The following is a 27,328-nucleotide window of genomic DNA, read 5'->3' as shown; positions in this document are numbered from 1 at the left end:
TTGAACTCTTTAACTCCAGAATTGTTATTTGGTCATTTTTCCATAACTTTTGTATCCTTGTTGAAATTTTTATTTGTTGATTTATTATTGTCATATTTTTTCTTTATTTTTTAATATGGATTCCTTTATTTCCTTGAATGGATTTAAATTAGCACATTTGAAGTCTTTTGGACAGTTTCTATCACTGTTTTTTAAATTCTTTGTCAACATGTCACAGTTTCCTGTTTCTTTGCTTCTCTCATAATAAAACTAGTAATATCATTTTTTACAAATAATATCTATATAAAATAACAGTAATATTTATTACTATCTAATTGTCAGTTTATCCAGCTATTTGTCATCTATGTATTAGATTATATATTGTAGCAACTCCAGATTTTTATATTTTGCCTCAAGCAGTAGTGGTTAGTTTTTTACTGTATATTTCTTTATTCTTGTTTTTGGAACTTGCCTTGACACAATCTGTGGTATCTGTCTCTATTATAGTGTGTGGCTATTCATCTTTCATTGATTTGTTTTGTGTGCTAGTTAGTTAGTTTGTTTGTTTGTTTTAAAATGGCTTCCTAAAAGATGCTCCTATGTCTCTTAGTGGTTTTCCAATGATTGTCTAGAAGTTGAAAGTAAGGTTTCTGTCCTCTGCAGATGGATTTGTGTGTAGGTAGGAGAACATATTCAATGATCAGGCCATTTTCAAGTGGCGTGTATTTTACTTTCCCTATGATCATTTTTAAGTCTCCTATATACATGCATGTTGTCACAAGGTTAACCAAGAGTGTTTCAATAGTGTTGAATAGCCTACTCTGGTGTCAGCTGGACACATGCATAGCTTCAGCTAGAAACATGCTTGGCTCAATCTCATCCATGCTCTAAGTCTGGTAGAGCCAAGCAACTGGCTCTCACCTGTTTGCGTGCCTTCAATAAATCAGATCCGCTAATAATGTTGATGGAAATGGGTATCACCCAACATTCCAGATAGAAAATTATCGATCAATCCTCACAGCTTTGCAGTCCTAATATAAACACCACACTAAGGAGAGGAAATAGCACGGACTATCTCTTCTCTTTTCCAAAGTTCAGCAGTTTTCCAAGCATAAATACTTCTCCATTTCTATGCCTTTGGCTAATTTCCAGAGCAATGAAATAATACCTTTTGTCAATTTTGTGACAACATACAAGTTGCTCTTCAAAGAGAGAACTTACTTAATTTCTTGGTCATAGCAAATAAGCTATGTTTTGCAGCAAAATGAAGAGAAAAAGTACTCCAAATATCTCTTATGGGGGAAGGTGAGTAGTTGTAAAGAGACAGAATATTTTTATAATGTAGTGCATTTTTGTTGTTGGCCCAACCTGTCAACTATGAAAATAAATTTTAAATTCTAGATGCCCACCTTACAAAAATAGTGTGAACATAAACTTTGCTGAAAACTCATGACAAAATGGAAAAGGAAAAATTGTTATATGTAAGTAATACTGTAAAAATATGGAGAATTTGAAGTTCAACATTAAATTAAAATATTGAATCTAGGTAACTTATGTGCAAGAAAATGTTGACAATTGTCAATACTCATAAAAATAGAAATTTATGCATTGAAACACGAAAGTATTATAAAGCTCACTGAAAGAAAACAGGAAATAGGAGTTAAAGGGCAAGAAAGGATGAAATGTGGGAATTATACTCAAGAAGCCACTACTAATACTAAGTGTGCACATTCTGAAAAGCAGTGACAGCATCTTTCTCAGAAAAAATATTGTTAAAAGTGTAAGGCCATATTTGATTCTGATTGTGCCATAGTGAATGACTTTTAGAGAGAGTTGGCAATGACTGGAAAAAGATATAAAGAAAGGATTTAGGAATCACTGTTAAATCTAATGTTATCTAAAAAGAATAAATGGCATTGCCCGCTGAAGACTAAGATACCAGTGATATTGAAACAAATCAACATATAAAGTGTTCAGAAGAGGAATGGAATTAATGAAATAAAGGAGAAACTGGCTGAGGTAAACTTAATGCATGACTTCTTCTTGTTTAATTTCTCAATGAGAATATATGTAAATATGCATAAAAACTAAAGAAATGTTACAACAGAGTATTTGAAATCTTACCCAGAAGTCTTAGAAATGACACATACTAAAGTGAGGAGAAAGTTCATGCTTAGTTATACAAAATATGCATGCAGAGAAGTAAAATAGTATGGTTTTGGGGGGTTCTCCCATGATTATGGTTCCATAATATACATGCAGTTGATTAGGAAACTGAAGTGTTACATTACCAGTTAAATCAACATCACAAACAGGTTTAGAATACACTTCTATTCTTTTGAAACTTACTAATTATTCACTGAAGAAAGCGGATGTGAGGGGTTGGGAGCCTTGCAAAGGATTATTGAGAAATCTGAAAACAAAACCAGAAATGGTTAAGCCTATAATTATATTAGGATTGATTTGTAGGTAATATCAACTGAAGAATAATTTTCTAATGTAACGTGGGTAGAACATAAATATCTTTGAAAGTCTTATATTAGCCAAACAAATAGCAAAGGTGGAAAGTGGGCTTCCTAAACTCTGCATATAGTCATTATGTCCTCTTATTACCTCTTGAAAATGGCCATAGGCCATTATGAAATTCTTTCTCTCCAGGCCCAACTAAAACACTATTCACTGGATATGGAATTCCAGAAGAGCCGCTAAGTGATAATGGAGTCCAATTTATGTCACTGAAGCTCCAAACCTTTCTTAGCTCAAATGGAGTGAACTATATTCATTTTGCACTATACAAGCTAGCCACTAATGGCCTCATCCAGCACTTTGGACAGTTGTTCTGTAAGCACTTTTTGCTGGAAAGTGAGGAGGCTGAACGGTGCGACAGCCAGCTGCCAGACGCTCCGTTGTCCTTCTGCTGTGTGGAGGGCGCTCACTTATCATTAGGTGAACTTCCCATGCTGTTACTTCTGGTCAAAGACAAGACTGCCTTTTTTGATCTCAGAGAACCAGAAAGCCCAACAAGATCTTTCAGAGCAAGGTGATTTGGAGGAAAAAGCTTTAGGAAATGGGCCATGAGAACACGTTTTCAAGCTGCTCCTTTAGTGTTTGTTGTTCTTTCTGCCTCAGGAAAAATACGACTGTTTCATGATGATAAAAAAGTGAAGGGATAAATGAAGAGATGCAAAAGAGAAGCAAACAAAGGGGAGAACATATTTTCATAATAATGGATACCCATTTTCTTATCTGGTACTTGCAGATATCAGTAAACTGTATGCGTAGTTTAGACTTGAAATGCCTTAACTCAGCAAGAGATGGTGGCTAGGACTCCAAATGAGGTTAATAGAATTTACCTAGAGGGAGTAGTTTATGATCCATTAGGATATGTAAAAATTTTTGAAAGTTTTATTTTCTTCCATTTTTATCCATTCTTTTGCATTTCTCTTGTTTTTAAATAAAATGTATAAACTGAATTAATGTAATAGCACCTGCATATATCTTGTAAATAAATAAATATGCATATATTAGGGGTAAACACTGAATTAGATTTTTACTTATAAAGACATGGAGGAAAAAATGGAGATTATCAATCCCGCGGAATGATCTACAAGATCATAATCAGAAGACCTAAGGCCTAATACAAGCACTGCCTTGATTCATTCAGTAATCTTAATCTCATTATTAAATTTGTTGTACTTCAACAAATGCTTTCTCTCCAAAGCAAGGGAAATAAGTATTTCCTTACATTTTCTTATGTTGCTATTGTAAAAGCATAATGATATAAGTCACAAAGAGTGTTTTAAAAATCTACAAGAAATGTAAAACACTTATACATTAATTTTAAACACATTTTCTACTTATAAAATATTGCTCTAAGTTGGTTTGTATGTGAGTTCATTACTTATCCCTTTTATTTATTTAAAAGGAATTATAAGTCTTCCAATTAACTGTAAAAGATATAACATTAGCTGAGGTATACTGACACACTATACTTGACCTCATAAAGTCAAAGGAAGGCAAATGAGAGATTTGTTCCAACTTATCAGGGAAGATTAGTTACTTAAGGTTAGCAGACAGAAGACTCTGGTTCCAAAATGAAGCTTACAGAAGATAAGGACAATAATTTTTTAAAGGATTTGTTTCAGAAGAATGACCTATCCAGATGGTTTTTGGTAAAGTGGGTAAAATGTTCTGGTAATCAGGATAAGATAAAACAGTCCTCTCCGAACCTGTGGCTCTTAGCAGAGTAGTGAGTAGTGGAGTAGTTAGTAGTAATGAGGTTTGAATATGAATGTCTCATCAGGACTTTGAAGGCGTAAGAAAATAAACAGTACAAATCTAACAAAATGGGACAGTCTACTTCTCCTTTATGTTTTGTTTCATGCTTTGTTTTAATATAAGTTAGTCATTCATAAGTTTATGACCAATAATGATAAACACCTTTATCCTTTTAGAAATAATATTGTGATTTTATAGCATTTGGGTGGTAATTTTTGAACTGTAAGTAGTAGTCCAATTCTAAATCACTAAGTTGGAGTAGTTCCTCAGTGAAGAGGAGAAAGTCATAACCTGAAAAGAACAACTTACAAGCTCTACCAGAATGTGTACTCATTCAGCAAAGCTGAAAAATTCACTATTATCATAATTCTTAATAAACAGAAGCTATCACTCTTTAGATTTTGTTTTACTTATTTGTTTATTAAGATTTTATTTATTTATATGACAGAGAACACGAGGAGGGGAATCGAGAGAGGGAACAGCAGGAGGGAGGGAGCCTGATGTAGAGCTTGACTCCAGGGCCCTGGGATCATGACCTGAGAACTGATTGAGCCATCCGGTGCCCCACCCTTTCAATTTTGAAAATACTTTTAAAACAATGAACAAATTATTCACATGATCAGTGACTTCCAGAGTTTTATTATGTCCAGCATGTTTAAGGCAATGTCTTAAGATAAGCATATACAAAAAGAAACAGGACATGTGTGAGGAACTTCTGTTCTAAAATGAACCTGGCATTTGAGTTGTCCTTTTTCTCTGGTTTATAGTAGTTTACATAGCACTAGCATTGTTTGTTCCTAAAAAATTTCAAATAACTCATTTAAAAAACTGGCCTTGGAAATGTTTTTGTTGATGTGTATCTATGTCTGTATTATTATCTTTGGGCATATAATTAGTTATAATTAGTTTTCCAATATTTGGTCATTAAGGTGATTTTACATTCTCAGTATTATAAAAAGAATGGAGTTACTATAACTGATTGAAAACAAATTAGAAATGGAAAGTCGTAAACCTGCAAAATGAAATTAGAAATATTGAAAGATATAAAAAGAAATCCTTATAGATGCATGAAGGGTAGTGGCACACTATCCAGTGAAGATGTTTCATTTGGGTTTAAATTACAGAAAATTTCTGAGTCATTTCTCTAGCAAAGGCAGTTATGTAAAGCCTGAGTCTACATAAAATCTTATAAGAAATTTTGAATTGCTTAAATAAACTCTCCCATGTCTACCTGATTACTATTTTTGTACCTTCAGTCTATGAATGCTTGTGGCAGAAATTGCCAATTGCCTTGGCCAAAATTCATTTTCCTTCCTAACTATAAAAATAGGTATTGTGATGGAGTACTTGGCTATCCAGCTAACCATAACCTTTCAAATCTCCATTCTTGCCAGGTAAGGTTACATGTCCAATTCTGGCCAACGGTATATGAGCAGGACTGAAGAGTGCAACCTCTGAATCATACCTTTAAAAGCAAAGGAGGATATGAATTATTTCTTTTTTCTTTCATCCTTCCAGTGGCCTGTAGGGTGGGCATTGTGACCAATTTCAACCAAACTGATGATGTTATAGCCAAGGAATGTCAGAGCCAAAGAAATGGAAGAATTTTACATCTCTGACTCCTCTGGGTCCTTTGCCAACCCGGAATCACCTGCCTGGAGAATTTCATCATAAAGAAATTAATTCATGTTTATCTTGTGTAAGCACACTACCTCAGGATGCCTTGACACCATGGCCTACCCTGTATCCTAAAATAACTTTTGATGAAGATAGTCTGGGAGACATATAAGAACCCTTTTGTTTTAATAATATGAGGAATGGGATTTGCTACAGAGTTGCTAGGACATTGGAGCCTGGTTATTTTCATGTTTTTCAACAGTAGCTAACTAAGAGTCAACATTTCAGAATGAGGAATACCAACAGTTTGTTTCAGGCTATATTTCTATTAACTTAGATACATGCTTACTAGAATTATTATTTAGTAAAATAGAATAGAAAATATATGCTGGTAATAATGCTTTCTAGGCTTGTCCAAAAATGTTTGTCACCCAGTAACTACCTTAGACAGTGTTGTTAAAAATTGTGTTAATTTTAAGAGTCTCAGTCATTTCTCCACCCCATCCCCTTCTAGATCCCTCTCAACACCTTGCTGAGAGTTTTTGCCACATTTTTGTACATTTTAAAAATAAGAGCTTTTGACAACACAGGTGTGGCAGCCTTGACTAATAGTGAATTTTCAGGGTCTTCTCAGGATACACAAGCTTCTTAATCCAAAAGCTCCAAAAGCAAGTTTTATTCGGAGCACCTGGGTGGCTCAGTGGGTTAAGCCTCTGCCTTCGGCTCAGGTCATGGTCTCAGGGTCCTGGGATCGAGCCCCACATCGGCTCTCTGCTCAGCGAGGAACCTGCTTCCCTGCCTCTCTCTGCCTGCCTCTCTGCCTACTGATGATCTATCTCTCTCTGCCAAATAAATAAATAAAATCTAAAAAGAAACAAAAAACAAAAACAAAACCAAGTTTTACTCAATGCCATACAACATCAAATGTGGCAATATTGTTAAGATGCAACATTGTAAAATGGTTTATTATCATAAAGTACATAAGCCAAAGCTTATTAAGCCAAAGCTTATACCTCCCAAAATATGGGAGGTATTCTTAATGCATTTGATATAGAACAATTTGCTTTGCTTCTGCTTTGACTTTCTGATTTCCTATGATGTTCTGGTATTCAAGTCTTCTCACTATCCTTTCACTTTTAGTGTATGATCCCAGTAAAATTTGTTAAATGTTAGCCACTGCTGAATGCGATTTAGTGACATTGAAAGAGCCACTGCTCTCTTTATGATAATTGTTATTTTTTTTTAAAGATTTTATTTATTTATTTGACAGAGAGAGATCACAAGTAGGCAGAGAGGCAGGCAGAGAGAGGGGAAGGGAAGCAGGCTCCCTGCTGAGCAGAGAGCCCGATGCGGGACTCGATCCCAGGACCCTGAGATCGTGACCTGAGCCGAAGGCAGCGGCTTAACACACTGAGCCACCCAGGCGCCCCAGATAATTGTTATTTAAAAAGTGTCCTTTTTCATGTTTTCTTTATTTGGATTTAAACTTCTTTTTCCCTTTGAAGCTCTTCATTTGCAGGATAATGTCAGTTCCTTCCAGGAAATAATAATAATAATAAAAACATTATCCAGTGAAAGAGGTTCTATGCTTTTATAATAGCCTCACATTTATGTGGCTTTTAAGAACAGTCTTTCAGCTTCTTGATACTAAAATTCCTCTAATAGCCACGTTTACTTTCCTATAAGAACCTTCACTAGTATACACGATGCTACATAAAACAAGAATGCAGAGCAGGATTTCTGATGGTTAGATGGACCTGTGACAAGGACAAGTTAGTCAGTCTGTGGAAATGCTTCTGGAAGGCAGCAGCCTCACAGGCAAATGCTGAGAGCCTATCACCAGGGATCTGCCCCCTTGTGGATTCCATCGGAGAACTCTGATTTTATCTATGATTTCAAGAAGAGATCTCCCCCACCCCCTTCCGGTCAGTCAAATTTGAATTCTTGTGTGTCCTGGAGCTGATAATGTTAATGGTAGTCCACAGCATCGAGTCTGGTCCAAACAACTAGGAATTAAATCGGGTTCGCTGCCAAAAGGTGAAAGGATTTGGCTAGAAAAAAAAAATTTCCTCAGTCAGACAGAAAAAATACAGGGAAAACTAACATAATGTGGCCAAAGCTATCCCTGCCTAGACATAGGTGTGTCTCAGACGAGCGCGCATGTGGACTCATAAAAGGTTTCCTGGTTTCCGAATGGAAGTGCTGTGAATCGCCTCATACATAAGCGAGCCAGCTAATTCCCCATGGCTCAAGACATCCTCTCATTGATTTATGATGATTCTGCGGCAGAGCCCACTAAATTGCAGAGGATGTGCGGTGAACTCTGAGAGCTTAAAGAAACCTGTCTCGTGGACAAACCATATTTTTTTAATAAATATATTTTTCATGCTCAAGATTCTACCTTTTTCTTCCTACCCGATATTAAAATATGTGCCTGAGAGTTTCAGGTGTCTTTTGAATCATTTATTATGCACTTTCATTTTCAAGAGCATCAATATTTAGAGAAATTACTAATCCCGAGGATGATTTCTTTGGAAAGAGTTATTTCCACCTTAATTCTTCACTTTTTCTCTTCTACGAGTTCCCAATATTTTTTCTTTCCCCTTGCTTCAGTGTTTTTCTCCCTAGAGAGAGCCCTCTGATTTTATGCTAAAGCCCCTTGCACTTGCTTGGCCTGGCTAGGTTTTCTGTATGCCCATGAAAATGAAGAAACCTGCTGTACCAAGCCTGTGGCTGAATGTAATTCTCCTACCCCATGCCTTATCCTCAAATCCATGTATGCAGTTTAAAACAAACCTCCCAAATTAGTCTTACCATTGTCATGTTTTTATTCATTTAGGTCCTAGAAAACCTTGCTTTTAACTTAAAGAAATAGTAGGAAACACTAAAACCATGCCAAAATTTCAGAAGAGCATTTCAAAAATCTGGTTAAATGAAATGAAACCATGAACTGAAGAAGAGAATTTAATGATTAAAAAAATGGTTTTTATTCACTAAATTGCTATGAATTAATAATATTATAACTTTATATTAGTGGTTTTCTTCTATCTCAGCTATTATTTAGTAAGTATAAAAATCATATCTATCTTTTTTATTCTTCTATGTAGTCTATTTTATTAGTTTGGGTGACTATTAAGTAAGTAATGAAAATGCAAATTTCAGTTGATATAGCATCTTTCAGCCTAAAATCTAAAAGTCATGGGCTGCTTAATTTTTTTTTTTTCCACTTAGCTTTGCGCTTTGAATGACATCATTGTGGATTTGAAAGCATTATTTTTGCCTTTACAAAACCCTGGAATCCTCTCTTGCAATCACAGGATGGATGCACTCTCTAAATAATTCCCTGTTTTCTAAAGGAGATATTGCTTCAGGCTGTAGGATCTTCACATTGAACAAGGCACAAAGAGAAATGGCCATTCTATTCAATCATTCATTTTCAAGAAGGACAGGGAAGACAGCGTTGGGGGTGGTGTAGAGAAAACATAAGCCAGTAGAGTATGTTTGCTTTATTTTCTGTTTAGGGTATCCATACAAGATTACTCTCTTAGCACACACCTTTGTCTGTGAAGTGACATTTAAAAACCATGACAATAAAAGAATAAGACAGATTGTGCAGCTTTTATTTTGTCAATATATCACAATTAACCTAACATCCAGAAATAAAAGGCAAAAAAATCATTTCTTCATTTTCAGTATCATGTGTGTGAATAGATTTGTGTTGGGTAATTTCAAGTATTGTTTATACACTGAAATAAGACAGTTTCATATTTAAAAGGCATATATTCAATAAAAGAGTACCTCAAAGACTTCCAAAATATTCTCTTGAGTAGAACACACCAAAATCAAAAGCGAAAGGAAATTGAAGCATTATTGCAAAGTTGTGTAAAGTTAAGGAATTTTCATTTTAATCATTCAAATGTTGATATATGTCAGATCTAGCCTATGTATTAATATAATCAACATCAAATATAGAAAGTAAATATCTAATATCTTATTTCTATCAAAATCTATCAACCATGTATTATTAACTATATACATTAGAATTCAATTAATCCTCCCTTTTGTGTATAATGAGTAGGGAAATAAAAATCTCCGTAAAATGAAATAAAATGTTTTCTCCAGATTTCAGATATTTAAGCTATCAACTTGACACTTTTCTGTGTTTACATGATTCATATGTGAAGTGTTATCAGAAATTATAATTATGTGATTGAGCAAGATGTAGTTCTCATTCAATTTAACTTCAATCAAGTGAAAAATAAAATAAGGTTCAGTCTTCAATGTTAATTATAATTCAAATAATCCTTCCCATTAGAGGATTTCCAAACTACAACAAATAGGAGGTAGGTATGTAGTTTACATAGCTGTATCTAATCTTTATTATGAAAATTACTAATAAGAATTATAGTAGACATATTGATTTGAGGGCAAGGTTATATGGAGACCAGAAATACTATAATTAACAAAATGTTACATTTCCTTAGTAATAACTCAGATGTAATCATTATATAACATTAAAGTTATATTTTAAAAACCAAGTTCTACTAATATATTTTAAATATATTTAGTATTTTTAAAATACAATTCAATTTTTAAAACACAATTTACACATCATTCTTTGGGACTGTGTCCATGATGTCCATTCTTCTAGGATGTTAAAGAAATGCCCACCAAGTTTATATGGTGTCTTTCTTAATGAGGATCATATTCACAATTGGGCTTCTAGTGGATACTGAAGAGATATTAAAATTCATTTTAGCACATTAGCAACAGGAAGGTAAGGATATAAAAGCATCATTAAATAGCAACTAAGATATCAGATGCCCTGTCCTCTTAGAGTGGTATTTTCACTACAAGGAAGAGAGAGAACATAAGGACGCCATAGCTTTCAGACCAACCCTGGCTCAGATAGGGAAGGAAAGGAAGAAAAAGGAAAAGAAAGAAGGATTTGTCTTTGGAAGACTAGTTCTAGAGTAGAGTGGGATTCCCAGTGTCCTAGAAGTCTTGCTGTTCAGCAGCAACAGTTAATGAAACATTATTTTGTTCCCCTCCTGCTCCTGGGGGAAAAGACCATGTAAGTCTATCTGCCTTACTTGTTCCACTCTTAGTCACACTAATATGGTTAATGCCATATTTATCTTGGTGATTTTTAATTTTATAAGTATTTTTAACTTTAGGACTTTGCTGCCCACCTTACTCTCTACCCTCCATCCTATAATTTATGTGGAATACAATGTTTTAAAATATAAACCTCCTGGGTTGACATTTGCGTCAGACCAAGATTAAATGAAAGGGATCCAATCTACCTTTCCATCTGAAATGGAAAATCCACATAAAACAAACACACAAAACAAACACACAATACAAACACATAATACAAACACACATAAAACAAACACACAACACACATTCTCAAGAATGTGTGATTCTTGAGAAATGAGACTCAAATGAGGTGAGACCTACAAATGTCTTAGTTTAAGGCCTTGGAGAGTTTCCAGGCGATGGCATGAGTAAGAGGAGCTGAGGTGGAACCCTAAGCATACCTGAGTTGAGACAGACTTGAGAATCTAAGTAGATTAAGGTGTCTAGAGAATGCAGGACAGAGTGCTAGAGCAGAGAGATCTGTACAGAGACAGGAATCCAGAGATCTGCAGAGGGCCCCTTGAGTAGTCAGTATGTACATCTGAGGAAACTACCTGGGGCATGGGAAAGAGCCACTAGTAGGGACTAGAGGTAATGGTACCCAGCTTATACCCAGGGAGAATAGTGTCTGTCGCCGTCAGCCAGACTGGAAAATCTCTCAAGATATGGGGTAGAGCACAGAGAAAGGTCTTGCCTCAGAAATAGGGAACATTAGGACTGGCCTGACTCTGGCTCCATTCTCACCAATAGATCTTAAAAACGAGATCCCCAAAAGGATTAAGCTATTTCTAAATAGTTTATAATCCCAGAAAAAAAAATCAAGAATATTTATAACAATACATCCAGAACCCAATGTCTGGTATCCCATCAAAGATGACCAGGCATTCAAAGCAGCGGCAAAATTGGAACAATGATAAGGAGAAAAATCAATCACTTAAAACTGACCCAGAACCGATACAGATATGAAAATTATCAGACAAGGATATAAAAAAGTGATTATAACTGTATCCCATATGTTCAAGATTGAAGCAGAGCCTTTGGTGATACATAAAGAAAGTTACATTGAAATTTTAGAGATGAAAACTATAGTGTCTGAGATTAAGATACACTGGATGTGATGCCAGATTATGAAGACTTAAATTAGATCCTCTGCTCTAATATTCATAAACTATAATAACTTTTTTAAGCTTAGTTTACTACTCTGTAAAACAAGACTAATAAAACCTGGTTAAAGGTATTATTGCAAAGATTAAAATGAGATGATGATAAAATGAGATCATTAGGTAAAACATTTAGCATGGTGTCTGGCACACTGTAAGCAGGCAATAATTTTGTATTTATTATGCTACTCCTCTGCTCAAATTCATTTCTGGTTCCCTACTGCTGGAGGAACAAAGTCCAAACTCTCTAGCTGGAAATTCAAGCCCTGTGCCATCTGGTTTCAGTCGTTTGTCCAGCCCGATTTCCATGTTAGCTTATGTAACAGTATTTCAGTCAAACCAAAATTCACTGTTCTCTTTATATATCTCACAACTCTTCGCCTCAATCCTTGTTATATGTTGAATTATGTCTCCCCAAAATTTCATATGTTGAAATCCTTACCCCATTACCTCAAAATGTGATAGCATTTGGAGATGGGGGTCTTTACTGAGACAGTTAAGTTAAGATGAGGTCATTAGGGTGGGTCCTAACCCCATATAACTGGTGATCTTATAAGTCGAGGAAATTTGAACAAAGACATGCAGAGATGGAAGACAGTACGAAAACATAGGGAGAAGGCAACCATCCACACGCCAAGAAGAGAGCCCTGGGACAAATCCCTCCATCCCTGATCTCCAGAGAGCCAACCTTGCCAACACCTCAGTCTCAGACTTCTAGCCTCCAGAACTGTGGGAAGGTCTGTGGTTTAACCCTCTTCCCCACAACCATCCGCATGAAACTTTGTTACAGCAGCCCTGGCAAGCTAAGACACTGCCTTCTTCACTCTTCCCCTCCATATCTGAATGTCCTTGTGCACACATCCCAACTATGAACTTTCATTTGAGATTTAGATAGCTTGCCAATTTCTCCATCAGAATGTTCTTATTTCTCTTACGAGCATGTACTCTCTCTCTCCCCTCAGGAATCCTATAGTGTAATCTATATTCTTACGGCACTGACTCTTTATACATTTTGAATTGTTAGTTTTATGCCCTATTGCTCCACTTGGACTGACATTTCCTGCAGAGTTGAATCTCTTTCCGATTCATTCTTCTATTCCCCACAGAACCTAGCAGTTCCAGTATGTGGTAGATTCTCCATTAAGATGATCTTGATGAATTAAGGCATAAGTCATATGTCAAAAGACAACTCATATAGGTATGTATCTGTGTGTGTGTGTTTGTACAACTTTTAATTGGGTTTTCCTTACTAGATAGTAGACTCCATGAACGCTAGGGACTTTATCTGTCTAATGAAAATGCTAATTTGGCTTTCAAAAAGCCCATACTACACTCAAACAATAATGTATTGTTTTCTTACATGCATTATGGCTAAATAATACATTCTTAACAAATTCAAAAGGTAAATAATTAAGCATTTTGTGATCCTTTGCCCTAATTGTACTTATGTTGTCAGGAATAATAACGTGTGTCATAACTCATCTGCTTTCCTGTGGTAATCCTGCCACTTCAGGGAAGGGGAGCATTCCGATGCCTTCTCTGATGTAATATCTCTTTCCTCAAAGCCTCTGTGTGGGTTGTGGTTCATCACTTCAAACATCACCACCCCCTCCATATTTACCCCATGTCGTACATTGCCTTTTGTTTTCTTTATGTCTAGAGCTCAAGAGCTTATTTTACATTTCTGCTTCCACAAATCAATGGAGAATAGTAATAGCAGCAATCCTTCATTGTTTTACAAATCAAAAGCTAGGAGGACAGCAAGAAAGAGGTTTTTTAAGATTCACCTCAAACTGCCTCCTCCACGAAAACTTTCTTCACTTTGACACACATAGAATTCTTGTCTTTCTGCTTCTTCTCCCTCTGTGTGTTGGGGGGGGGGGGCAATATAACAAATGTAACATTTTATAATGGCTAATTTTTCACGTTTCCCTTCCCTTTCCTAAACTCTAAGTCCAAGAATTATTATAGGAAAAATGTCTTATGAATTTTTTGCCTGTGTTTCCTCAGAATTTAGCACATGCCTGACACGGGATAGGTTCTCCCTGAGTGGAAGTGCACTAGCAACTCATAGCCTCCAAAAGTACAACAGAGAAGTCAGGGCTGAGAGATTTATAGTTTATAATTATTTTCTTCTTCCTCTTCCTCTTCATTAATATTATCACTATTACTACTCTTCATTTTTGGTTTTGCCCAGTTCTTTTATATTATATTACATTTTGTATAATTATATTTTGTATAATTTTGGAAAATTATTCCAAGATAAGATTCACATCTGGTAGCAGTGGCAGTGGTGGCTGCTTTTGTTATTATTATTAATTATTTTTGTTGCTGTTGTTATTGTTACTCTTCTTTATCAGGAAATCCAAATGCAGGTTTACATATGTGAACCATTAAAAAACTAGTGTTAAATGTAAATAACACCAATATCCTCAGTGTAGGATGCTAGAAAATAAAAGATTCATTTTTATTAAATCTATGGTCCCCTAGCGCTCAATGATTTAGAATAATGTCACCAGAGTTCTTTGCCCTTTTACCATGATTATTTGGCCTCCAGGTAAAGGCATTTCCCTGTGGTTCACCCAAACCTCAGCTGTCTCAAGAAGTGGTTTCTCACTTTCTAATTTGCAGATTGTGGTTTTATTGACATTTATGGGAGTTACAATGGGCAAATAAAGAGTCCTCAAGGGGTTTAAAATTCTAGCATTAACCTTCTCTGTATAATTAAATGCTCTGCATTTCAAAATATTTTATAGATATTTGCAATTATAAATTAGTGCCCTCTCCACAAGAAGGCCATTGTGATTGGGCTTCTGGGGAAAAGAAAAAAAAATTTTTTAAAAGATGCCCTCGTCCCGGGAGGTCACTGGCTACAAGATATGGGGAGCTTGGCTTAGAGTCAGGCAGAGCCAAAGAATTGAATAATGCCTTGGAGACTAAACATGTTATGTAATTGTGCACAGGGAAAGAGGAATTCCTAACAGAGGAATCAGTTCAAAGAAGATGGAAGTATAAGTAGGTGAGTCCTAGGCAGAATCCCAAAAGGCAGGGTAAACATTCATTGAACATCCAACAGCAGGCCCAAGCGTACTTGCATAGAGCAAAACAGATTGGAGGCACAACCAGTATGGAACATAGTATAATTCTGCTGTCAGTTATCTGAAAATAATAGTGGAAAGGCATAAGCCCAGTGACTGGTGACCATGACATCAAGGTCAAGTAGGACCAACCATAAAATATTCATGTTGATAAAGTGGCTGCTGGTACAATGCGTCCTTAATTTCCCCCTTGTTTCCTTTATTAGATTCACTATCGCTTGAAATGAAGAGCAGATACATAGGTTGATCTTGGGCTGATACAGGCTCAGGAAATGTGGATGTAAGCTGCTGAAATAAAATGAACGTGTGGGAGACAGCAGAACAATTAAGATTTCCCCTGGAGAGAGGCTGCTGGTGCTTTGCCCAGATTATCCTTACTGGACCTGCATTCATCATCTGTTGCTGTTAGTGCCGACTACTCGTAGGTACAATTGCACCTTTCTCCAGAGAATTGTCCTTGACTGGCAGAAACTGTCTTGCTAGAAGCTGCCTGAGAACTTCAGCACCCTCTAAAGAGGAGGACAAAAATTAGGCATGGGTTAGCTGATGCGGGGATGCAAAATTGTAACCCTAACACACTTACCTCTAAGGCATGACAACTCTGTGATGACTTTCACCCTCCAGACCTCTCCATGAGGTTAGAGTTAGTCCAGACTTTGGTAAAAACCATCTATTTGCTTAGCTTTTTGCCCCACCTTATCCTGCTTCTGTTTATTCCCTTACAGGTATCTTCTGAGGGCACTCCAGGAATGCTAGCTCCTATAAACTTGTCCCAGGCTCTCTCAGGAAGCTGATCCAAGAATCCTTTTACTGATGGTTCTTACAAAATTAAAAACCTTTGATATGGGATGGGCTCTGAACCTTAGAGGGGGTGAAATGAGCCCTTATTCCACCAGTTTGTGCTGCGTGAGCTCTCGGAGCCTTAGTGTCCTTATGACTAAGAGGGGAATAATAACATTAACCTCCTTACAAGGTTCTGGAAGGATTGTTAGTAGTCCTGTGCTAATTATGATAGTCTGCATTCATGTTTTAAAAATCACATTAATCATATTTCATTGTTTCATTCATTCATAACCCTCTTATTAAGTTCTTTCTACATACTAAGAGTACTAGACTCCATACTACAGTGATAAGCAGACAAAAATAACAATGCTTACAAATTAGTAAAATGAGAATATACAATGATTTGGGGGCGCCTAGGGAGCTCAGTCAGTTAAGTGTCTGCCTTCGGCTCAGGTCATGATCTCATGCCCCTGGGAATGAGCCCCATTGAGCTCTGCACTCAGAGGGCAATCTGTTTCTCCCTCTCCCTCTTCCTCTGTGATCTCTCTCACTCTTGCTGTCTCTTAAATAAATAAATAAAATCTTTAAAAGAAAAGAACATATGGTAATTTGGACAAATACATTGGAAAAATAATGCAAGAAATGGGTGTAGTAAATTAGTTTCAATACTCACAATTCTATATGCTGTATAGATGAAAAAACTGACTTTTTAAAAGTTAACTAAGTTACCCAGTACTGCAAAATCAGGACTAACGGAGAATGCAAATCCAGACCTCAAATCCTGACTTAATAGCAAGGCTATAACACCTCAAACATATGATAAGTATCATCTATAGTAATAATAATAATATCGAATTCCTGAAGAACCAACCACCCCACCCACTGAGTCAACACACCATCTAATGTTTGTTTTTAAGAAAGTGCAGTTTATCCTCAGAATTTCTCATTCAGGACTGCATGAAAGATCCAGCCATTGTGTGAACGTGTCCGCTTCCGAAAGAGGAAATAGAAGAGACATTAGATCTGAGAATTAGTGAGCATACCTTCAGCCTAGGATTAAAAGGATAAAAAGGAGGATTTCGGAAGGAGGTAGAAATGAAGGAAAGAAGAAAATATGAGCAGCGTTCATAGGAAGAAACGGCAATATTGACAACTCAGGTTACCTAAGCAATCATCCCAGTTGTGTTTTGTTAAGAAAATGGTAACAAATAAATAAATAAAATAAAGAAATGAACCTGACTATGTATGAATGATGAAAGTGTGGATGGCACACCTGTCTGCACCACAAGGATGGGGTTGGAGGAAAGGGGAACAATTATACCACCAGGCTGTTTATCTATTTCTAAATCTTGAGCTCAGCTAATCCAAGTGGAGCATGTACTCCCCAGTAGGTGAACTGGGTTAAATAAAACAAATATGAAATAATGAATGTAGGGAATTCTGGATTATTTTCTTCTGAAAGTTTAGAACATTTCAGTACATTTTATTCATACTGATACTTAAGTTTTGACATGGATGGAAGCCTGGGTGGCCATCCCCGACAGGTTTTTTGTTTGTTTGTTTGTTCATTCATTTTGGTTTTCTCCCAAAGATTTCAGAGAGAAATTATGCACCTTAGTTTACAGACGGACAAACTAAATCTCAAAAAGATTAAATGTCTTGCTCATGTCTTATTTTAGCTGGTAGAATCAGTGCTTGGAGTCACTTTTTTTAATGCTCTGTTATTAATTTGAATCACTTGCTTTTTGTTAAGAAAATTTAATTTTCAAAGAGATTATATGTGTACAAGTATATAGCAAAATATCTGGCATATTTTGTATTCATGCAATATGTTTTTATCTTTTACTTTAAAAACTATTGTGGTAAAAACACTTTACATGAGACCTACCCTCTTAAATTTTAAGTGTGTAATACATTGTCATTTCTATAGGTTCGGTGTTATACAATATGTCTCAGGAGCTTAATGTACATCCAGTTATATTTTAGATATTATCTTATTACATATATAACAGATATTTTATATACATATGCTTATTATGAAGCTAATCTTCTTTATCTTGCTTAACTGAAACCTGATGCTTATTGATTAGTAACTACATATTTCTCCCTCCCCATAACTCCTAGCAACCACCATTCCACTCTAATTCCATGAGTTTGACTATTGTAGTTACCTTATGTAAGTGACATCATGTCATGTGGTATTTATATTTCTGTGACTGACTTATTTCACTTTACATAATGTCTCCAAGATTCTTCCATGTTGTTATATATTATAGAATTTAACTCTTTTTAAGTCCGAATCATATTCCAATATATATGTATGATATTTCATTCTCTATTCATCTGTTGAGGATATTTAGATCGTTTTCACATTTTCACTATTGTGGGTAGTGCTATCATGAACATGGGATTGCTAACATCTCCAAGAGATCCTGGTTTCAATTCTCTGGGATAACCCAGAAATGAGCTTTTGTTGGATCATACAGGAGGTTTTTTTTAATTTTTCAAAAACTTCATACTGTTTTCCATAGCAGCTGCATCATTTTGTATCCCAACAATAATGTATAGGAGTTCTAATTTCTAAGAGCACATGAGTTGCTCAGTCAAGTAAGCATCAGACTTTTGATTTTGGCTCAGGTCACAATATTAAGGTTGTAAGATGGAGCTCTGCTTTGGGCTGCACTGGGCGTGGAGCCTGCATAGGATTCTCTCTCCCGCTGCCCCTCCCGCTTCTGCTCATACATGCACATGCACATGCTCTCTCTCTTAAAAATGAATGAATGGATGAATGAATGAATAAATAAATAACAAATAAAAATATTTTTAGAAAATGCTCAGTCACTTAAGCATCCCACTCATGATTTTGGCTCACATCATGCCTGGTTCTTGCTTCCTAGTGAGTGTGGAGTCTGCTTAACAATTTCTATTCTTTTCCTTCTGCCCCTCCAGCTCTCTCTCTCTCTCTCTCTCTAAAATTTAAAAAAAAAAATCTTTTTAAAAAAAATAAGATAAATCGGGACGCATGTGTGGCTCAGTTGGTTAAGAGGCTGTCTTCGGCTCAGGTCATGATCCCAGCGTCCTAGGATCGAGTCCCAAATCGGGCTCCTTGCTGGGTGGGGAGGCTGCTTCTCCCTCTGCCTCTGCCTACCACTCTGTCTGCCTGTGCTCGCTCTCGCTCTCTCTCTCTCTAACAAATAAATAAAATCATAAATAAATAAATAAATAAATAAATAAAATAAGATAGATAAATCTTAAAAAAAATTATCTTTCCCTTTGCCTCTGCCCCTCCCCTCTTCCTCTCTAAAAAATAATAAATAAATAAATAAATAAATAGATAGATAGATAAACAATTTTTAAAAAGGTCTAATTTCTCCATATCCTCACTAACCACTGTTTTGTTTTGTTTTTTTCCATAATAGCCACCTTAACAAGTGTGAGGTAATATCTTATTGTAATTTCATTAGCATTTCTCTGATGATTAGTGATATTGAGAATTGTTTTAGAAGTCTGTGGTTCATTTCTGTTTCTTTGGAGAAATATCTATTTGAGCTGTTAGTTCATTTTTTTTAAGTAAGCTATTTGTTATTTTACTATTGTATTGTATGAGTTCCTTATATACTTTCTAAATTAACCCTTTGGTTTGCAAATATTTTCTCTTTTCAAGGTTGCCTTTTCACTTTGTTGATTCTCCTATGCAGAAGGTTTTTAGTTTGATATAGTCCCACTTGCTTATTTTGGTTTTGTTGTCATGCTTATGGTGTTGTACCCTTGAAATTGTTACCAAGATTAATGTCATGAAGGTTTTCACTTATATTTCTTTCTTGGGAGTTTTACAGTTCTAGGTCTGTGTTTAAGTCTTCGATTGATTTTTCAGTTGATTTTGTGTGTGGTGTAATATAAGGGTCCAATTTCATTATTTGCATGTGGATATCCAGTTTTCCCAACACCATTAAAGATCCTCATTGTATATTTTGGGACCCTTGTCCTTTTTTTTTTTTTTTTTTTTTTTTTTTTAGAGAGTGAAGGTAAGGGGGAGAGAGAGAGACAGAGAGAATCTTCAACATGGGACTCAATCTCAGAAGCCTGACATCATGACCTGTATTGAAATCAAGTCAGACACTTAACAGATTGAGCCACCCAGATGTCCCTCTATTTTTGTAAAAAAATAAAACTCTTTGTGATGGAGATAGCATTGAGTCTGTAGATTGCCCTGAGCAGTATGGACATTTTAACAATATTAAGTCTGTCAATCCATGAACATGACATGACTCTCTATATATTTGTTCTGTTTCTTTCATTAGTGTTTTGTAATGTTTAGTATACAAGTCCTTCACCAACTTAGTTAGGTTATTCTTAAGTATTTTATTCTTTTTAATGTTGTTATAAATGGGACTTTTTTTTTCTAATTTCCTCACCAGATAATTTGCTGTTACTGTATAGAAACACAACTGAATTTTGTATGTTGATGATGGGACAATTTTAATTCTTTCTTTCCAATTTGGATGATTTTGAAAAATTTTTATTATTTTTATTTATTTTATTTTTTCCAAAATCAAGACATATCAGTTTATTTCAATAAAAAGATCTTTTAAACATATACAATTATGTCAGTGTTTAGAGAAAGTTATTTCCTGGGGTGTCTGTGTGGCTCAGTAGGTTAAGCACCTGCCTTCAACTCAGTTAATGATCCCAGGGTCCTGCCATGGAGCCCAGAGCCCCATGTCAGTCTCCCTGGTCATGATTTTTATTTATTTTTCTTATTTTAATTGCTCTCGCTACGACTTCTAGTACTATGTTGAGTACAAGTGGTAAGAGTGGGCATCCTTACCTTATTCTTTATCTTAGAGAAAATGTTCTCACTTTTTCACTATTGAGAATGATGTTTGCTGTGGGCCTGTCACTAGTGGCCTTTTTTATGTTGAGGCACTTTCCTTATATTTCTCATTGTTAAGAGATTTTATCATGAGGGAATGAGGAATTGTATCAAAATTTTCTGCATCTTTTGAGATGACCGGGTAATTGTTATCGTCTACTCTGCTAATGTGACGTATAACATTAATTTTTGTATGTTGAACCATCCTTGCATCTGAAAGACAAATCCCACTTAGTATTGGTGTATGATCCTTGTAATATTCTGTTGAATTAGGTTGTTACTATTTTGTTGTGAATTTTTACATCTATATTCATGAGAGATACTGTCCTATATATATATATATATATATATATATTTTTTTTTTTTTTTCCTCCTGTGATGTCTCTGTTTGCCTTTTCTATCAGGGTAATGTTGAGGTCATAAATTAGTTTGAAAGTGTTGCCTCCCCTTCATTGTTTTGGAGAGTTTGAGAGAGACTGGTGTTAATTCTTATTTAAATATTTGATAGAATACACAAATGAAGCCATGTGGTCCTGGACTCTTCTTTGTTAAAAAGTTTTTGATTATGAATTCAGTCATCTTACTTGTAATTAGTCTGTTCAGATTTTCTATTCTTTCATGATTCAGTATTTGCAAGTTGTGTCTTTTTAAGGATTTTTCCATTTCTTCTAGATTATCCAGTTTGTTGGTACATAATTGTTTACAGTAGTCTCATATGATCCTTTTATTTCTGTGGCATTGATTGTAATGTCTCTTCTTTCATTTCTGATTTTATTTATTTGTGTTTTCTCTTTTTCTTCTTCTTTAGGCTAGCTAAAGTTTGTCAATTTGAAGTAATAAGGAAGAGACATCCAGCTATTATATAGATAGATCCAAATTCTGATGCAGTGGTACTCTCCCCTCTCCTCCATAGTGCCCTATGCTCAGAGAATTATGCTGTGACCTACTTTGCTAATAAAATATTTTCTGTTCTTAAAAAAAAAACTATTTTGCCACCATAATGAGAAATTATTCTCCTCAATTGTAAAGATTTTACAACTTCATAGTTGGGAAGAAATTAGAAATTTTTCCTTGTTTCTTATCACTCTACAAAAGAATTTTAGTCACCAGATGATTCAACTTCAGTATCTAAGAAATGTCTCTTTCTAAGATAAGTAAAAATATCATAAAGAATAAATAATAATACAGATAGGGAAAGAATAAAGAAGAACTACTTTTATTGAGGGTAATTCTATCTTTACTTGAGATCATTGTATCTCATTTCATATTATTTTTTCTTACTTTAATGGAAAAAAATACTTTTATCATAAATTTCCAGTGCTAATAAAGAAAGAGATGGATAGATTTTTTAAAAACCAATATAGGTAGCTCATAGCTGAATTCCATGATGTCTCTATTCTGGACTAGATGGTTGCAGAGGGAAGAAAATGGAACCCGGAATTCAGAAACAAATTATTATTTTCATAGAGCTCTTAAACAGGTATTAAAAAAAAAAAACTAGTACTCAAGAAACGAGTAAGTTACTCTTTAGGGAAGGCAATAGTTCAATATCTGTATGTTATTATTATTTTAAGTAATTGGGTTAATGGAGGTAGATCCTATATTTTATCAAATAAAGGTAGGTTAGACAACTAAGTGGAGAATGCATAATGATGCTTTCCTTGTTGGGGCACATGGGTGGCTCTGTCCGTTAAGCATCTACCTTCTGCTCAGGTCTTTATCCAGGGTCCTGGGATTCAGCCCTGAATTGGGATCCCTACTCAGCAGAAAGTTTATTTCACCCTCTGCCCTTCCCACTGCTCATGCTCTCTTTCACTCTTGGTCACTCTAACTCTTGAATAAATAAAAGCTCAAAAAAAAAAAAAAAGATACTTTACTTGTTATCTATTGTTGTATAACAAACTGCCCCCAAATTTAACAGCTTTAAATAACATTTATCATCTCTATGAGTCAAGATCTTGCTGTGGTTTAGTTGGGTGTTTATGGCCTACTCTCTCAGAAGTCTGCATCACAGTGTTATCTAAGGTTGTAGACATATAAGTATTCAGCTGGAGGAGAGTTCACTTTGAAGTACACTCAGGTAGCTGTTCACAGGTCTCTGGGTCCTTGCTAGCAGAAGACTGGAAGTATCAGCTCCTGGCCCTGTGGCTTTATCCTCAGAGCTTCTTACATGGCTGCTGGTTACCCCAGGGTACAGATTCTGAAAGAGAGATCCCAAGACAGAAGCCATCCCAAGACAGATCCCAGGACAGAAGCCATCTGCTTTTTGAATTGGCATCTAAATGCTTCGGCTGTATTCAATTCATTAGAAGTGAATCACCAAATCTAGCCATACTCAAGGCAAAGGATTACATAAGAGTGTGAATATGAGGAGTCAGGGATCATGAGGTGTCATCTTAGAGTCTGCCTACCACAGATAATATCTACTTATGACTTTCATTGGTAATAGACACATTCCCTTTCCTCTTAAACTCCTGAAAGCAGCTCATTGTCTTCACTAATGTTTGGATATCATCAGTGAATGAAAACCAGTGGAATCCAAGGTAAGGGATATAGGTAACTCTGGTACTGTGGTTGGATTTCAAACCTCAGGGCAACTGACTGGAGCATATCCATGTCATCTCAGTGGTATTAATTTTCTAATGCATAAATAGCAAGATTTGTGTTTTTATCTAATTTTCCCAGGAATCTACAAGGCTTTGTGTTCTCTCTCTCTCTCCTCTTTTGTTTTCCTTCAATTATATCATAATGTTAATTCTTTACTCTTTGACCTTCATTGAAGGTTATTTACTATGTATCATCGCTATCCAGACAAACTGGGCAGATGAAAAGCCTGATAAAAGGTCTTGTTCTCTGTAGATATGACTTCTAATGAAAGAAATGAAGTGGGAAAGATTATTCCTTTATCTGGTTATTTCTTAAGCTAGCAAATATAACTATTTTTATCTGAAGTCACTAAAGCCTTCTGTAGATTGAATTTCTCTAGGTACACTCTGGGTACACATACTTCAGAAATAAATTTAGTCAACAATAGAACTTAATGTTATTAAAAGTCTAAAATATGTATTTCGTATTTTATTCAAGAGGCTTGGCTGTTCTCCTGAGCTAACAGTAAATTAACAGTGGGGCCTGGTTCTTGTCTTTTCTGCTACATTTAAATCCCAATCCTAGTGACTAAAGCATATAAACATATAAACATAAGCTCTTAATGGTTTGAATAAGGTCGAAGACAAAAAGTTCCTTAATTAAGTTCTGAAGTTAAATACAACTATTTTACCAAGCTCAGTCTGCTTAATGTATCTTGTTTGTCACATGCGGTTCATAATTATACTGAGAAAAAAAGGAATTAAGAGTACAGAATTTTAGAAGCATATTTTTTTAATTTTCTATTTTTAACGCTAAAACATCAAGTCCTATTTTGCTGCCATATTTTCTTCTTCTAATGACCTTAGCTAAATTCTAAAATTCTCACCCGCATTTGTAAAAATGTAATGATAAAATAAACCAGTAGCAAAGTTGAATGTAATCCAGTACTAAAATCCCTTTCCTCACTCAGCTGCTTCTCAGACACCTGAAATGTGCTGCTTAATTTAGAAAGAAAAATTACAGTGAGGCTGCAATCCTGCCTTTCAGAGACAAGGGAGCAGGAAATGATTTGCAGGTGATTGAAAGGTGGTGTTTGCACTTAGGATTTCCTGAGCTTTCCAAATTTAACCTTGGAGCTTACCTATCTTTGATTTTAAGAATTAGATCCTACCCATATTCTGGATATCTCCCCGCTGTAGTTGTGCATCTTGGCTGGGGATGAGAAAAATGAAGGCTACATGCTCAGTCCTAAAAGAGAAAAGAGCAAAATAGGATGTGGAGGAAATAAATGAAGGCTACAGTTAGCTTTCCTCTGAGGCAAGGACAAGAAGCCGACTTCTCCTTTAATTTAACCCTTGGATTGTCACAGAGAAATAGGGCTTTGAGGAAAATTCTGTTGCATTTGCCATTTCCAAGCAGAAAAATAAAATTATAAATTAGATACATGAGAAACTTTTTAAATTTTTTTCATTGCAAGATGCTGTGAATAAATAGGATAGAATCGAATGTAAAATATTTATGCATATATACGTATTATCTGTATGAGTAAATGCATATAAAGTGTGAAGCAAGGTAAAAATCTCATTCTTTTCCTAAGACGTAGAATAATGCGTTTGTTTTCCAGGTGAACCAATGCCTTATATTCTAAAGATAAATTCTATGATTCTTTGTTTAAAGGAATAGTCTGAAAAAAAAAATAATTAACCCTTTTCCACAAGACTATTATTAACAATTCTTATTGAAAGCCTCCTCTGTCTGAGTTCTGAATTAACTGACACAGTGCATCCACCAAACTCCTGATATATATTGGTTAAATAACTGAATAAAGCAATGCAAGAAAGGAGGAGGAAAAAAGTGGAGAGAGAAAAGGACAGAGATGGAGGAGGGGAAGGAAGAAGGTTATAGTAGACACAGACATTTTATCCACTGGACATGACGTCTTGAAAAGCTTTCTTCGCTTGGCTTCTAGAAATACCATTTTTTTCTTTTTCCTTCTGCTTTACTAGTTGTGTCTTTTCAGTCTCCTAGGATGGTTTCTTTTCTCCTTCCAATTTCTAAACATTGGAGTGCATTAGGGCATTGTCCTTGGTTATGGATTTTTCTCTATGCCTAGCCAGTTCCTAGGTAATCTTTTCAAATTGTGTGACTTTATTATACCAATAATCTTACCCACCCAGCCAGCAGTTCTCTAAACGGAAGTGCTTTCCTAAACTCTGGGCTCACATATTTAACTTTCTACTTGATCCTCTTAGATCCCAGATAGCTATGTCAATGCTAATGTTTACCAAATAGAACTCCTGATTTATATACCCTCCCCTCCTGATCTTTTCCTTCCTCAATCTTCTCCATACCTACCAACAATACCGCCTTTACCTAGTTTTTCAAACTAAACACTGAAGACATTATATTTCTTTTCTTTTATTGTATCACTAAAGTATGTGAGTTTTACCATCAAAAGAGATACCAAATTCCATCATTTTTCACCTTATCCATGCTGTGACAATAACTTGTACAACTTGTTCTTCTCTTGCCTAGATTACTGGACTAGTCTCACGACAGTATTCCTGCTTCAGCTTCACTTCTTGTTTCAGTCAGGTCAGGGCCCAACTAGACAAACAAATCACGTTGGAGAATCCCTCACCCATATCATAGGTTGAGTTTCAAAAAAGAAGAGGCATGACTCACTCTCTTTCTTCCACCGTTTGGTTCTGCACTCACTGCACAAAATGCAGTGCCTGGTAAAGCCACAGAAACCATGCCTGCTACAGAGTAGGAGTTGCCAGGACCTCAGGCTGAGACAGGGTCTGGAAGAGAATCTGACAGTGATGAATCAGTACCAGAGCTTGAGGAACAGGATTCCACACAGGCGACCACACAATAAGCCCAGCTGGCAGCCACAGCTGAAATCAATGAAGAACCAGTCAGTAAAGCAAAACAGAGCTGAAGTGAAAAGAAGGCGCAGAAGGCTATATCCAAACTGGGTTTTTGACAGGTTACAGGGGTTAGGAGAGTCACTATCTGGAAATCTAAGAATATCTTCTTTGTCATCACAAAACCAGATGTCTATAAGAACCCAGCTTCAGATGCCTGCATAGTTTTTGGGGAAGCCAAGATCAAAGAGTTATCTCAGCAGGCACAACTAGCAAGTACTGAGAAATTCAATTTCAAGGTGAAGCTGTCTCAGACATTCAAGAAAGCATATAGACTCCAATGGTACAAGAGGAGAGTGAAGAGGAAAAGGTTGATGAAACAGGTGTGGAGGTTAAGGACATAGAATGTGTCATGTCACAAACTAATATGTCAAAATCAAAGGCAATCCAATTCCTGAAGAACTACAGTAATGATACTGTAAGTGTTATTACAGAGTTAACAATGTAACTGTCTGAAAATGAGGACTTTTTTTTTTTTGCTGTTTCAAAAGAATAACAGCAGCTTGGTTTGAAATTTGTATAATATTTCTATTATTAATAAAGTTATAGTTTCTTGGTGGATGGGAAAAAAAATAAGAGGCATAACCATTGCACAAAAGTGTACTCACTACTGATGCCAGGAAAAGTAGAACCACCGTAATACACTTAGCTCATTGACAGTGATGAGGCAGAAAGAAAGAAGATTGAAAAAATGTCCTGACTTCTCTCTTCCATCTACTTGTCAGTGTCTCACCCAGCTGTCTCATAAAAAAGCCTAGAAAATATAGTACGAAGGCAGAACCTGCCAAGTGCCTAATATCAAACTTCCAATGGTTTTATATCATAATCTAAATAAAATACCAAGTTCTAATCATGACCTATGATGCTTCACGTAAACTAGCC

The 27,328-nt window shown here is 35.7% G+C and overlaps 1 pseudogene; it reads left to right on the top strand.

The window, feature by feature from the left end:
* Positions 1 to 1,274: 1,274 nt before the first annotated feature.
* On the top strand, positions 1,275 to 26,894 carry LOC116582189 (annotated as a pseudogene).
* The last annotated feature ends 434 nt before the right edge of the window (positions 26,895 to 27,328 follow it).

The sequence above is a fragment of the Mustela erminea genome, chromosome 2 (assembly GCF_009829155.1).
Source record: "Mustela erminea isolate mMusErm1 chromosome 2, mMusErm1.Pri, whole genome shotgun sequence".
NCBI classification, from domain to species: Eukaryota; Metazoa; Chordata; class Mammalia; order Carnivora; family Mustelidae; genus Mustela; species Mustela erminea.
This window is presented reverse-complemented; position numbering and strand designations above follow the sequence as displayed.